The 14,997-nt window shown below is 34.7% G+C and overlaps 1 protein-coding gene across 2 annotated transcripts in view; it reads right to left on the reverse strand.

Annotated features, from left to right (window-relative positions):
* Positions 1-14,997, reverse strand: part of LOC122133881 (G1/S-specific cyclin-D2-like) — a 151,331-nt gene that overhangs the window by 50,079 nt on the left and 86,255 nt on the right. For both annotated transcript variants that reach the window (XM_042753247.1, XM_042753246.1), the window contains exon 2: positions 1,534-1,578. The gene's annotated coding sequence lies outside the window, so the exon portion shown is untranslated. The remainder of the gene's footprint in view (positions 1-1,533; positions 1,579-14,997) is intronic.

Here is a 14,997-nt window from a genome sequence, read left to right on the forward strand (position 1 = left end):
GATCTACAGAGAATTATTGAATAAGAAAAGAGGCAAGAGTAAATGAAAGGTTTAGTAATGAATGGGATTTATAAATAGCATGGAAACCCCTCATGAAAACATTTACAGGAATTCAACTGTAATTCAGGTTTCAGTGGTTCAGCATGTTAAAGTATCAGATCATTTGTGATACCGAGAATCTTCACTGCTGTTGCTATTGGTACGATGGTCGGCCAATGTCTAGGTCAGAGTCTAAAGGTCAGTGATATAAAAAATGAAAATAAAAAAGGAAATAGTTTCCTTATAAAGTCAGATGTCAGATAAATGATAAAAACAGTATGTGTATATGTGTGTGTGTGTGTGTGTGTGTGTGTATATATAAATTTAGATATATATGTTTATATATATATATATATATATATATATAATATATATATATAAGATAAAAATTCAGAAAATAAGAGAAAATAAGTAGAATTTTAAAAACTAAATAATAAAACACACATAAGTAAAAAAATAAATAAATAAATAAAATCAAAATAAGAATTTTGTCTTTTGTCTTTAAATATTAAAAAAATAAATGAGTACATCCAGTACACCTTGACTCAGAAAAATAGCAAACATATGTAAATAAATCAATTCAAAATTATAAATAAATTCTGATTTTAAATATTTTAAAAATGAGTCAGTATATTCTTTACGCCTGAACTGTAAATATATTCAAGCACTGAACCTGAGCCAAGTCAAACATACCTAGCATTTTCTGAATGTGCAAGACATCTACTGTTGAAGGAGATATTAAAAGGCTGCAACATCAGAATCTAAACTACCACAACAAAAAAATATATGCAGACCTGAGGTTCACAGCTTGTGCAATGAACAACTGAAAGAGCCATTGTCAGCATCACACCACTCCTGGTAAGACGTGTCCCTATATACACACACACACACACACACACACACATGCATTATCACTTTACTGAAATAATGAGCCCTTAAAATAACACCCACCCCCGTGCTGTTACATGAAACTATGTGTATTTAGATACTTGTGGGAAATGTAGAAAAACTCAAAATGAAGCCAGTGTGATAGGAAACTGTGAAATAATTTGATGCCAGGCACAGACAGAAGGAAACAACAAGAACGTAAACACAACAAACAAACAAAACTGAAATGAAGCGCAGCACAAGTGTAAAATTATGAAAAAACATCATGTTCATTGATTAAAATGAATCATTTCACTTCAGAACTGACATTAGAGTTAAAGCCTTCGTAACCACAGAAACATATTTACTTTAAGATCCCATAGGTATTAGCGGGTATGTTGGTATTTCATGGCACAAAACGTCATCACGTTACCAGCAGGTATTTCCTGGTTCATAGCAGACAACTTCCTGTATGTCCTTAAATGAAACTGAAACATTCAACCCTTGATGAATACCAGACAATAGCCAAATTCTTAAGACAAACTGCTGTCTTATGTCATAGCAGGTCATTTTCTTAATAAAGCTATAGAAGCTGCAGCATCTGCAAAACCTTTAACCAGCACTTACCTGAATGTACGCACAAGCTTTGGCTTATGTGAAATCCATGGCCACCTGCAAACCAAACAAAACAGAGAAACAAACAGTGATTACAGCGTTCTGTACGACTTCTTTCACAATCTAAACATGCTTCTGATGTTCTCGGCTGGCGCATGGGGCTTCACGGTTTGGTTATGGCACTAAACTGTACAGCCCAATGGACCATAGTGAATGTATCTTCTTTTTTTGTGGAAAATCCATGTCCTCCTCTTACTGAAATTGGTGGAATTCCCCTAATGGTGGCCAGTTTCAGAGGAGAGAAACCCCACACTTTCAGAACAGACTGGTTTTGCTACTCTTAAGACTCTGGAAAGTGGAAAAACTGAAACCAGAAAAAAAAAATTGTTTCAGCACAGTTGAGAAACGTACTTCTGTATGAATTCAACGCTGTGAATAAATAATAGATATGGAAAAAGTGTAGGTTGTTAAGAGTACAAGAGGAGTGACTCAAAACACCATCAAACCATCTCCAAAAGTTTATGGACTTTATGCCGCCATATTTTACTTGAGAGATGCACATTTTTACTTTTTCTTCTTCTTCTTATTGTTTTCAAAAAACCAAAATGCATTTGAACCCTAAGCTGAAAATCCCTGAAAACATAATCTGTTTTATCACTGAATACTTGGAAGGAGCCACACAATAAAGACAAAGCGCAAATTCACCAAAAATTCATCACTTTAGCACAAAAACTTGCATTATAGAAGCTGTTTACACAGATATTCAACTCAATCTCCAATTATACAATTACAAGTTGACAACTAAAATAAACTGCTATGTATAAACACTACCATTATCTATACCGCTAACTGTTATTTTTGTTTAAAATTGTATATAATGGTGGCCAGTTTCAGAGGAGAGAAACTGGCTGTTGACAAATTTCACAGATTTCACAGATTTGATTTCTATTCAAAAGCTTGCGATTACATTAGATTAGATTCAATTACAATTTTTATTTGACTTGATTCAATATTGATTATTTTGGATATACATCAAGTGCATGGCAAATTTTCTCAAGGAAAAAAATCTCTCAAATAAGGCTGTAAAATATCCATGAGAGTCAGCTACTGCATTACAATATTGGTGTTTAAAATTGACTAATTTGTATACAAACACTTAAATTACACTCAATGAAGTTACAATAGCCAGCTAACTTTACAATTAAATATTCCTACTCCAATTCATTTTTTTTTAAAATAAAAACATTTAAATGCTGGCTGTCATGAAAACTTGGCATACTTATTCAAACATAAATTAAATACCGAAGAACAGTAAAATATTATAATGAATATATCGAAATGCTCCTTTCTAGTTAATTTTTCTAACTGACTAACGAGTTAATAGTCACAGAATATATTTTTTTCTGAGGTAAATGTGATGTTATGTGACATGTGACAGAATACGGATTTCAGTAAGATGTACTCTTTCTTTTAACATATCTTCAGATGTTCATTCATGTTTATTTCGTGCTGAAATACAGCACTTAGTGCTGCTGCTTCTCTTGATCTGAGGCGCTACAGCAATCTGTCACTTCACATCAAACAGTTCCAAAACGGTATTGTTTGTTTGAATATTATAATAAAAATGGACAGAATTTGAAACCTGAGAATTTTTGTTTCGTATCAGAGGTAACAAATTACAAAGCTTATTGCGATTTATTGGACAGGAGGCGCACTACAATATTCCATTCATTAAATGAAAACAGGCTAGACTAATCATTTCTTGGGACTGAAGAATCAATAACGATTCATAAAAATGAGACTCAAATAAAATTGAGAAATCAATATGCAGCCCTAGTAAGAGGTAAAGTTTAAAAATCTATTTCCAGCTAACAGAGAAGTGAATGTTCTCTCAAATTTAATAAACTTTGAAAGACTGTAAATTAATCTTAATTTAAAGTTATCTGGTCTTTAAAAAAATTCTCAAAATGCTAACACAAAATGTTAAGAGAATATTCAGAAATAATTAGCAAAATGTTCTTAGAACATATTTTTGTTAGCTGGGTTCAACGCATTGGTTGATTGACAGGTGAGTAGACAGTTCTTCAGCGCTGTGTGGGACCCATCAAGACTGATTAGTCCAGCTCACCTGGGAGGAATGGAAAGAAAGTAGGCAAGAAAGAGCAAATGTGTCCCAGCACACGAGGAGGAAATAAGGGGCTAGGGCGAAACAGTCGCATCCCTAAAGCTACTGAGATATGATGTTGTCAAAACACATAATTCAATGTGAACAAAGTGAGCAAGGAGTAGGCATACAAAAGCGTGTGAATGGGCAGATGTCTGGAGCAGATCCCAGGCTTCAGACTCCCAGGAAACTCAGGAGATAAATGATGTGAGACTAAAGTTCTTCCATTGTTCCTTTTGCATTTAGAAGCAGCGCTATTATCACCCAAAAAATGTCTTTGAAACTTGAGTACTTAGTGTGTATGTGCCATTGAATCATGCTTCTAGGGGGCTTTCAATGAAACCACCTGATTTGATAGTGAAAAGACAGATGAAGACAATTTCCTTTTTCATTTATACATTACACAGGTGGTCAATTGTGAAAAGAGAATTGTTATTGATTCAAAAGTGAATCAAGTTCAGGTGCTAATGTGGTTGGAAAAAAAACTTTAAGTTGTGTTTTGGATGTTACCAGTTGGCAGCATATTGTAGTATAATAGTTTGGACTTTCCCTAGTTTTCTTTAATAGTAATAATAATTAAAAAAAAAAAGATTACATGTATTGTATTAAATTAATTTTTTTTTTAAATAAAGCAGAGATTATTGGAGTATGTTTTTATAAAAACAGTCTTTCTACTTAAATTTTTTCTACTTTTCAGTCTTTCTACTTCTTTTTTAAAATTTTATAGTAATTTCTGAGTGTTTTTATTCTAAGGCAATTACATTGGAAGTAGTGAAGCTTATAATTTTATAAAAACATACATTAAAGGGTTACTCCACTGCAAAATGAAAATTTTGTCATTAATCACTTACCCCCATGTCATTTCAAACCCATAAAAGCTACGTTCGTCTTTGGAACACAATTTCAGATATTTTGGATGAAAACCGGTAAAAAAAGTGACAAGGTCCAGGAAAGTATGAAAAACATAGTCAGAATAGTCCATCTGCCATCAGTGATTCAACCATAATGTTATGAAACGACGAGAACACTTTTTGTACACGAAAAACAAAAATAACGACTTTATTCAACAATTCCTCTCCTCTGTGTCCCTCCAAATCAGTATAGTGCCATTTTGGCAATTCTGAGCTGTACGCGGGTGGCGTACGCTATTCTGTGTCAGCCACGCTGCGCTGGTGCACTGTTTGCTTTCAAACCTAAGCGTAAATACACATAAAAAACATATCCTTGTCGCGCATCTGACACAGAAGACCGTACGCCGCCTGCATACAGCTCAGAATTGTCAAAATGGAGCTACGCTGATGTGGAGAGACACAGAGGAGAGGAATTGTTGAATAAAGTCGTTATTTTTGTTTTCTTCGTGTACAGAAAGTATTCTCGTCGCTTCATAACGTTATGGTTGAATCACTGATGGCAGATGGACTATTCTGATAATGTTTTTCATACTTTCCTGGACCTTGACACTGTTATTTATTTGGCAGTCTATGGGACAGTCTCAAGTCTACCGGTTTTCATCCAAAATATCTTAAATTGTGTTCCGAAGATAAACAAAGCTTTTACAGGTTTGGAATGACATGGGGGTAAATGAATAATGACAAAATTTTCATTTTGGGATGGAGTATCCCTTTAATTCTTCTGTTAAAATTATTAAAATATTATAATTTAATCTGTAAAGCTCTTTAACATTTTTTTATTCATTTTGGTGGTTATGGTGTTATCATTGCAGCGAGTATAATATTGGAAATAACTTCAGAAAGTTATTTTAGAAAAGGTTAGTAAGCAATGTTGTTACACTAAAATCATGCTAACACACAACGGTGAGTATTTTAACATTAACATATTTGCCACATTCACTTGCATTTTAAGTGCTTCACTGCAACCCATACTGTTGCTTTTAAAGTTGGTGGGGGGGGGGGGGGGGGGTGGCACCCTGTTAGGGACTGTCTTTGTCAATCGTACATAAGCGTATGTGTGGTTTGTGTTTCATGTAGCACCGCCGTAGGTGTTGCGTAAGTGCCTGTTTCTGCCTGACTGCTGACTTAGCTCTAAAAATCTGCACCCTCCTGTTGCAGCAGATTACATGACTTATGGGGTTCCCACAGTCTGTGCACCACAAGAGATGTCTTTGACCTTCTGATAGATATAAATGTTACTGTGATAGTGTAAATGAAGCTTACAAGACAATGCATGGTGTATTTTTTTTTTTTTTTTTTTTTTTTTCTTGCTACGCTGCTGTGGTGTGATGTGCATACGTGTGTGTGTGAGACTGCTGACTCATGCTTTTTGCTTGAGAAAACCAGCATCTAGTTGCAGCAACAAAGAATGTGACTGAAGGTTCTACCACAGCAAAGTTGGTCATCAACATATGCTGTTTTTTAGTTAATGACGGGTATCAGTCCTTGGTTTGATTCCAACTGCGCTTAATGATTCTCGTTCATTATTAATTCCTTGAAGAAGCAATCATTTTTCTTACATTTTCTGAACTGGTGTGCATATACAGATGCATCTCAAAAAATTGAATATTGTGAAAAAGTTCTCTTTTTTTGTAACTTATTTCAAAAAGTTAAACTTTCATATATTCTAGATCCATTACATGTAAAGTAAAACATTTCAAAAGTTTTTTTTTTGTTTTCATTTTGATGATTAGAACTTACAGATCATGAAAGTCAAAAATCCAGTATAAAAAGACTAAACAAGTTAAACAAAATGTTTGCAAACAAACATTTAAATATTACTGATTTTGAATAATGGGTGTTTTTTAAATGAGGTGTTTGTAAGAAAAAATTTAATGATATTGGTTATGTTTAAAATTCTGTGTCAAGTAAAGTCCAGTCACTGTATTTATATAGCACTTTTTACAATACAGATTAGCAGCTTTATAGTATTTATAGTATTAATTGTGTGTATTGTGTGTCGAAGGTACATTGTTTTTATTTTTGTTATATGGAAAACAGCTGTTTAAATGCAGGCTGCAGCAACGTCAGATTGTGCAGAGGACTGGTCTGGTTCCTGTGGTCTTGTCGCGATGGCCGTCTATTTGACGAGGTCTTCGGAGGGGATCTGTCTCTGGGCTTTCGAGGTCATCTCTAGGTGCTGATCCACTGTCTGATCTGAATACAGACAGGATCCGGGCGACTGCAGTGACCATCCAATCTGGATACAGTCTGGATCTGGGTGGCTACCGTGACCTCGGAATAAAAATGAGACAGTCAAATATTAGCGTAGATGCCACTGAGATTTTAACTGTCGTAAAAACTCTAAACATTTACACATATTATCTTAAGTCTTAGTCTTGAAAGTACACGCACAATGTGTAGTTGCATTGAAGCGGTCTGGTCACATGGCTGCGTTTGGTACCTTGGAAGAACAGACTGGGTTGCAACTGAAAACCTGTAATGATGTCAAAGCACCAATGAAACCTTTAGCCACACCCCGATGGAGAGAAAGAAGTACAATTTATCTCAAAAAATGAAATTATGCCTTTTAAATCATTTAAAATATATCATTTAATTAAATTTGTGATGAAATAGAAATTGCGGAAAAAAAATCTCAATCCTTTGCACAACACAGGGAGCATTTATGTTGACTGCGTTTATTTGTTGCAAGGATTTGTAACAGAACATGCACATTTAATATTATAAGTCTACCTTAAACAGCATAAAAATAATATCAAAATATAACAGTCCTGCCTGTTGTTGATAAATACCAACGGTAACGTTTTACAAATTGATTGATCAGTTATCCCAATGTTTACTAAACCATGGTCTCTTTACCAGTGCAGGGATTTGTGGGCACGATTTAGTGATTCACTACCTAGGGAACTGACTGAGACCCAGTCTGCTTTGATAACAGCTTTGTGAAACGATTCAGTTGTTTATCTTGGTTTGGAACGAACTACTCTTCTGAGGCGGCATTATCAAGAATAGAAACACTGTTTGGAATTCACTCCATTTGAAAAGAGTCGTGGCTGGTTGTTAGGCATGCTTAATTTCGTCTTTTAACTTCACGGTACAATTGCAAAAGTTTGCACATGCAAAATCCCATTCAACACGCCCATGTTAACATCAGATAAGCACATTACTGTGGCTTACATTACGCGTTTCGTCGTATTAAGCATCAATGGCTTATTAAAGAGAAAGACTTTGCAAGCTCTTCATGTCTTTTAACATCACAGTAACACAAAAATATCATACAACGCCAAAATGAAACCTAAAATTCATTATAATTACACAGCTTGTGACATTATGTGTTTTATGGATTAAACAAGAAAGACCTTGTTCCCTTAAAGTCCGTGTGAACCGGAAGTTGCTGCCAAATTTATTTCAGTGTAGTGACGTATTTCCAGCTGAAACAGAATATTGAAAAGAGGGCATGGTTTTATGTTTGTGCTCCTCCTCTCTGTCTCTCACTCATAGCAATCTAACGGTTGGAGGGGTGTGTTTAAGGATATTCTGTCCAAGCCGTCAAACTGATGTCATCAGAGAAGGAATGCCATTTTAGAGCGGAAGTAAATGTTCAGATTTTGATTAAAGATTACCAAAACAAACAAATTTTTCAGCGGATTAACTTGCATGGATTAATTGTTCACATCAAGACTTGCAATGTGCGCTAGTAAAGTAAATAGTCAATTTTGATTTCATGCAGACTTTACACTTAACATAAATAGTAATTTTTCTTTGGACATACAACTTATAAAACACTTCTAAATATCCATTCAAAACCATCGAATATGTTGTACGATTTTGTTGATAAATTTAGTCTAAAAAATAACATTTATTTAGTGCAACTTACCTGATGTGTGAACTTGACAAGATGGCGGCGCTGTTTCTCTCGCGAAGTCACTCAGGCTCGTGCACGTGCGGAATGATCTCAGTGTTGGCTGGATTCATTTTTATTAGTTCAGTCAAAAATTGACTTTCTGAATGTTGAGTGTATTTGAAAATAACCCTTCATTCAATGTTTATAAAATATAATAATAATAATAATAATAATAATAATAATAATAATAATAATTGAAAAAAATAATTGAAAAAAATAATTGATTCTGTTTCAGTACCGATTCTTGATTGCCAACCATAATTTTGGGTGCCCAAGATTAAGACTCAATGTGGTTTTTAACTAGCTTGACCAACTCCAAACTTACTAGTATAAACCAGCAGCATGGAAATTCATGCTGGACCAACCTTTTTTTTTTTAGCAGGGTCGTCAATCACGAGGGGAAACTTTCAAATCCGAAGACAAAAAGTCATCGCTCTATTATCGTGTTCTTCTCCGAATCTTTCATCTTAATACTGTCTTTCTTTCCATCTGAAAAGAAAAAAGAGCTTTAACACAATGATTGGAATGTAGCTCTTTGTTTTGCGGGTGTGGTTAGAGCCGTTCACAAGTGTCATCCAGGTGGGCGTCAAAAGAGAGAGCTGGCATCAAGTCCAAACGCACCTCTTCAATGCCTCCAATCTCCCTTTTTAAACAAACAGCTTTGATATATGTGTGGACAAAAAAGCTGAGTAAACAAATATGCAATACTGGAAGGACGGACAATGTCTTTGGTCTGTTCCCGCTCCGCCAGCAGGACGGTTTACCTTCCCATTTAGTGAGTACATGGAGGATTAAGCCAGAATCACTTCCTCTCAGTGTCTTTGTCCGTGTCTCTGTTTGTATCCCGGGAGGACTTCAGAGCCATGTTTGTTCACAACTGACAGTGTCACGCAGATGTTTCTTTGGTGGTGGCGCACGCTGGGATTGCATTGATGGAACTGTTTCACCTTGTCAAGGGATGGAAATTGTTTTATTTGTATTTATTTACAATGTATTTACATTTATTAGGTGTGAATTTATTTCTAATTGTCTTATTACATATTTAAACAACTTTTTTTTGCTAAATTTTATGTTATGAGTATGCTAGATTGTTTTATTTGTTTTTTAAACAACTTTTTTTTTGTGTATAAAAACATTTGTATTTGTTGCCATCAAAAAATTTGTATCGAAGCATGTAAATGCATCTAAGAATCTCAAAAATATCAATAAAAAATTTACAGCCAAATTTTAATCTCACAAAAATCAACAAAAAATTTACAGCCGAACTGCAAGATCACAAAAATCAACAAAAATTTACAGCCAGAATTGTAAGACATAAACTCGCCATTCTGAGAAAAAAAGGGTAACACTTTACAATAAGGTTCTATTAATCTTAGCTAATGTTAATTTAAGCATTTACTAATACATTATTAAAATCAAAAGTTGTGCTTGTTGACATTAGTTAATGCACTGTGAATTAACATGAAGTAACAATGAATGACTGTATTTTCATTAACTAACATTAACAAAAATGAATAAATACTGTAATTAATGTATTGTTTATTGTCCATTCATGTTAGTTAATACATTAACTTTAACTAATGGAAACTTATTGTAAAGTGTTACCAAAAAAGTCAGAATTACGAGATATAAAATTATAATTCTGACTTACTTTCTAGCAATTCCGATTTAACGTCTCGCAATTCTGACTTTTTCTCAAAATTTTGAGTTTATATTTCGCAATTCTCACTTCTTTCTCAGAATTCAGAATTTATATTGTTAAATTTGTTTTTTTGTACGGAATAAAAAAATTAAAAGTTAGTTGACTGAGTTTATATCTCACAATTCTGTCCTTTTTTATGTCACAATTGCAAGTTTTTTATCTCACAATTCAACTTTTTTCTCAGAATTGGACATTTCCGACTTGCAATTTTGCATTTATATCTCATGATTGTGCATTTGTCTCAAAATTCCGAATTTAAATGTAATAAATGTGAAATAGGTCTGAATTGTGGGATATAAACCCAGAATTAGAAAGAAAGTTTTAATTGTGAGATTAAGTTGCAAGTATCTTTGTTTATTTATTTTTTAAATAAGCTTCCATAAATTTAGTTTGAGACCCCTAATTAAAAATTGCTTATTAGTGGAAGGTGAAACTCGATTGGATAGACCCAGTTTGGACATGCAAATGGATGATTTCTATCATATTTCTTTTTTAGACAAACCGATTTTTTAAAATATAATAACGCTTAACTTATTAACATTATCTTATCGCATTCAGAATCTATGTAGCTGAAGTCTATGAAAGGACACTCACATTTCTGGAAACACACACACACACACCTTTGTAGGATCCATGCTGACTATCCAAATAAGGTAAAAGGATGTGCGTGTAGAATCCATATCAGTTCTTTGTCCTTGAGCGCACATGAAGGCATGAATACTTTCTGTTTCTATTTCTACTGAAGTCCCAACCTGTAACATTTGTAACCTTCAGGTGTGAAAAACTATGAAAAACAATTGTAAAATGTCCTGAAGTTCTGTGATCAGTCATGCTTTAAGTACTCTCCTGTCCACCCACAGACACACAAACATACAAGTTACAAAAACCAGGGGAGCGGCCCAATCAGGGGGGAGCGCATTCTTGCCGTCTCCTCACTCAGAGCTAACACAACATGTGGCTTTGTGGCCCCCTCACCGGCTGCTCTGTTTAAGAAGGCTTAATGGGACATAGACCATGCACTTTTGTGTTACAAAGCACTGGTTCCTCTTCAAGTTCCAGTACTGACAGCCGGGTTCAGGTTGGAAAAATGACCAGGCAGGTTTGGGCAGGTCCTCTCTAGTGGAATCTGGACCCAGCACGTGAATTTGCACTAGAAAACCAAACTAGGGCAGAGCGGAAAAGGCTGGATAGACATATGAGATGTGATATGAGGACCTAGCTCTACATTAGCAACTGTTGCTTAGCAACTGCAAACTGCATCCACCATATTGGAAAGGTCAAGATCCACTGTAAACACATGCAAATGAATAAACAGATGTTAGACAGCTCTGCATGTTGCAGATGATATAAAATTAAAAAAAAAAAAATTATATATATATATATATATGTGTGTGTGTGTGTGTTTCCAGTGATGAATTGGGGGGGGGTAGTAATGAAATGATGCAAGTTGGATATAAATTGTAAATTAAGTATTGGTTTCTAAATCCATATTACTATTATATATATAATATTTGTTTCTGCATATATATATTAGTTTATATATATATATATATAAATATATATATAGTTTATAAGTATCTTATGCTCACCAAGGCTGCAAGTATTGTTTAAAAACAGTAATATTACTACAACAAATATTTGAATTTTTATTTTTTTCATTTTTTTTTTTTTTTTATAAGAGGAGGTGTATATATATATACATATGTGTGTGTGTGTGTGTGTGTCTCTCTCTCTCTCTCTCTCTCTCTATATATATACACACATTATATATATGTATATATTACTGTGTGTGTGTGTGTGTGTGTGTGTGTGTGTGTGTGTGTGTGTGTGTGTGTGTGTGTGTGTATATTCTGTGACTTATGATCAATTTAATGCATTGATGAATAAAAGTACTAATAAAAAAATTAACTTTTGAATACTATACATATATATATTATACACATACACAATATATATATACGTATGTATTGGGGGGATATAAATTAATTTAGCAAGGATGCTTTAAATAGATCAAAAGTGATGATAAAGACATTTATAATGTTTCAAAAGATTTATATTTCAGATTAATGCTGTTTTTATGAACTTTCTATTCATCAAAGAAACCTGAAAAAAAATCTACTCATCTGTTTTCAACATAATAATAATAATAATAATAATAATAATAATAATAATAAAAAAAAAATGTTTTTTGAGCAGTGAATCACAGTATTAGAATGATTACCTAAGGATCATGTGACTGGAGTAATGATGCTAAAAAAATCCGTTTTAAAATCACAGGAATAAATTACATTTTAAAATATATTCAAATAGAAAACAGTAATTTTAAATAGTAAAAATATTTCATAATTTTACTGTTTTGGCTGTACTTTGGATCAAATAAATGCAGTCTTGGTGAGCAGAAAATACTTTTTTGAAAAACATTAAAAATCTTACAGTTCAAAATCTTTTGACTGGTAGTGTATACATATGTCATGTGACTATAACAGGCACTCTCAATACGAAAGCAATTCTTTAAATTGTCTCTGAATAGGCTACTTTGCGTCATTGGTGTCTTTACCTCAAGTCAGAACATCAATAAAGTGTCTGCTCTCTATTAACAAGACCACAAACAGTCACGACAACACACACATAGATGTACACGGAGCGCAGCGAATGAATCTGCTGTCAGTGTTGAACAGCTGCATGGACTTCTCTGGACCGGGCCCAGCCACCTCTGTCCCACAAAGAGCTCTCAGTTCGGCTCGAGACGACATGAAACACACACTCACAGGGCCAGGGTCAGACCCTGTTCTTTGTAAAGGGAGCTGTTGTCAGTCCTCATTGGCAGACGGAAGAGTGGAGGTCAAATGTCAGCGGTACGGGGGGCAGGGTGAGGACTGAGGTGAGGTGAGTCTGTCACCTCAGAGTAACTGACATGCTAATGCTAACCCTAGTGTGTGAAGTATACAATATAATTCTTGTTCTTTTAAACAGGAATAGTACTGGCAAATTTTTCACACAATATGCGGAAACTTGTCTTGTGCAACACATATACTCCCAGATTCACAGACAATGCTGAAAGGAATAGTTCACCCAAAAATGAAATTGCTGTCATTAATTACTCACCCTCAAGTCGTTCCAAACCAGTAAGACCTTTGCCCATCATCGGAACACAAATAAGAAAGATATTTTTGATGAAATCCAAGAGCTTTCTGACACTGCATAGACAGCAACGTAACTACCAAGTTCAAGGCCCAGAAAGGTAGTAAGGACATTGTTAAAATAGTCCATGTGACATCAGCGGTTCTGATGAAGCTACGAGAATACTTTTTGTGCGCAAAGAAAACAAAACTAATGACTTTATTCAACAATTTATTCTCTTCCGTGTCAATTTTTGTTTTGACATTGTTAAAATTCAATTATCAGAAAAACCTTACTATCACATGATCCAGGATTAATTTTCTTATGCTGACGCAAAAAAACAAAAAAACAAAACAAAATTGTAACACCCCCCATCCCAAGCCTGTCAATATACAATACAGTGACATTCAAAATAACTTTTAAGTTACAATACATTGAATTAAGGAATATAATTACTTTTGAGGTAACAGAAGAAAGGGTCCCAAATCTTGTGAAATTGTTTAATGTTGCCTTTTAAAAGATATCTGGTTCGTTCCAAGTGCAGAGTAGATATCTTTCCTCAAGCCATAGTTTGACGGGAGGATTAACCTTTTTTCCAAAAACAATAATACAATTTCTTAGCTGTTAGAAACAGTATGTAAGGAATTTAGTTGGCTGTTTCAATGAACATATACATTAGAATGCCCTAATATAATGATCACAGGGTCTGGATTTATTCTCTTCCTTTGAATTTTTTTTATGAGTTTATTATATTCGGTGTGTGTTTTTTGCTGGTGAATTTATTTTTTTTTTAATTTTTGACACGCATTTATGAGATTACTACAAGCGACGCGTGTGTGATGCTGCTGACGCAGAATTTTTTTTTAGTTACAAATACATTGTTAAAACCATAGATATGTATAGGTAGATGCATTATTAGTGGCTGTTTCTATACATAGCCCATCCGCTTTATTGGAATAGTCAAAGCCGGTCCATGAACACTCGAGAGCATGTTGCCTGTATGTCTGCAACCCTAGGTATGAATATCTATATCTGCTATAGACAATAGACTAAGTTAACACAATACAACAAGATGTAGCTGTTAGCTATGCTGCCAGTGTATGAAAAACAATGCTTTTTAATGTACTTTGTGAGTGTTTCTGGGCACCACAGGTGCATATATTTATTGCATGTTTATACCAGTAAGCACGTCAGAGAGACATACATTTCGAAATAGTATACAGTACATGGTTTCAGTTTGAGACTGGTAGCAGAGGACCGCCAGCGTTAAGGACAGTGGTTTGACATTTCTAGGTCGCCGAGCCATTTGCTAAACAAACAGCTCAGAGATGCTAGGTGTTTCCCAGCACAGTGGCCGTACATGACACACGGCGATCCGGGTCTGCGTAGAGTGGAACATGTTGACAATGGTAAGACAAACACAACCTATAACCTTTCCCACAGAGTCCCAGTAACCTGAAGATCATATAAAACACTCCTGTTTGCACTAACTGTTACGCTAACTAGTGCATCCTTAGCTGCTGACTCACGATCAGGCCGTGTCAAAGCCGTGTCTTTTCTCTCACTGTACGAGTTTTTCTCACACTTTTGGACGCTGCGAATCAACTCTGCGACCTTTGTGGCGTTTTAAATATTTATGTCCGTTACGTCAACAGTGTGTGCGTCTCGCGGGCCA

Source organism: Cyprinus carpio, chromosome B25, assembly GCF_018340385.1.
Source record: "Cyprinus carpio isolate SPL01 chromosome B25, ASM1834038v1, whole genome shotgun sequence".
Lineage (NCBI taxonomy): Eukaryota > Metazoa > Chordata > Actinopteri > Cypriniformes > Cyprinidae > Cyprinus > Cyprinus carpio.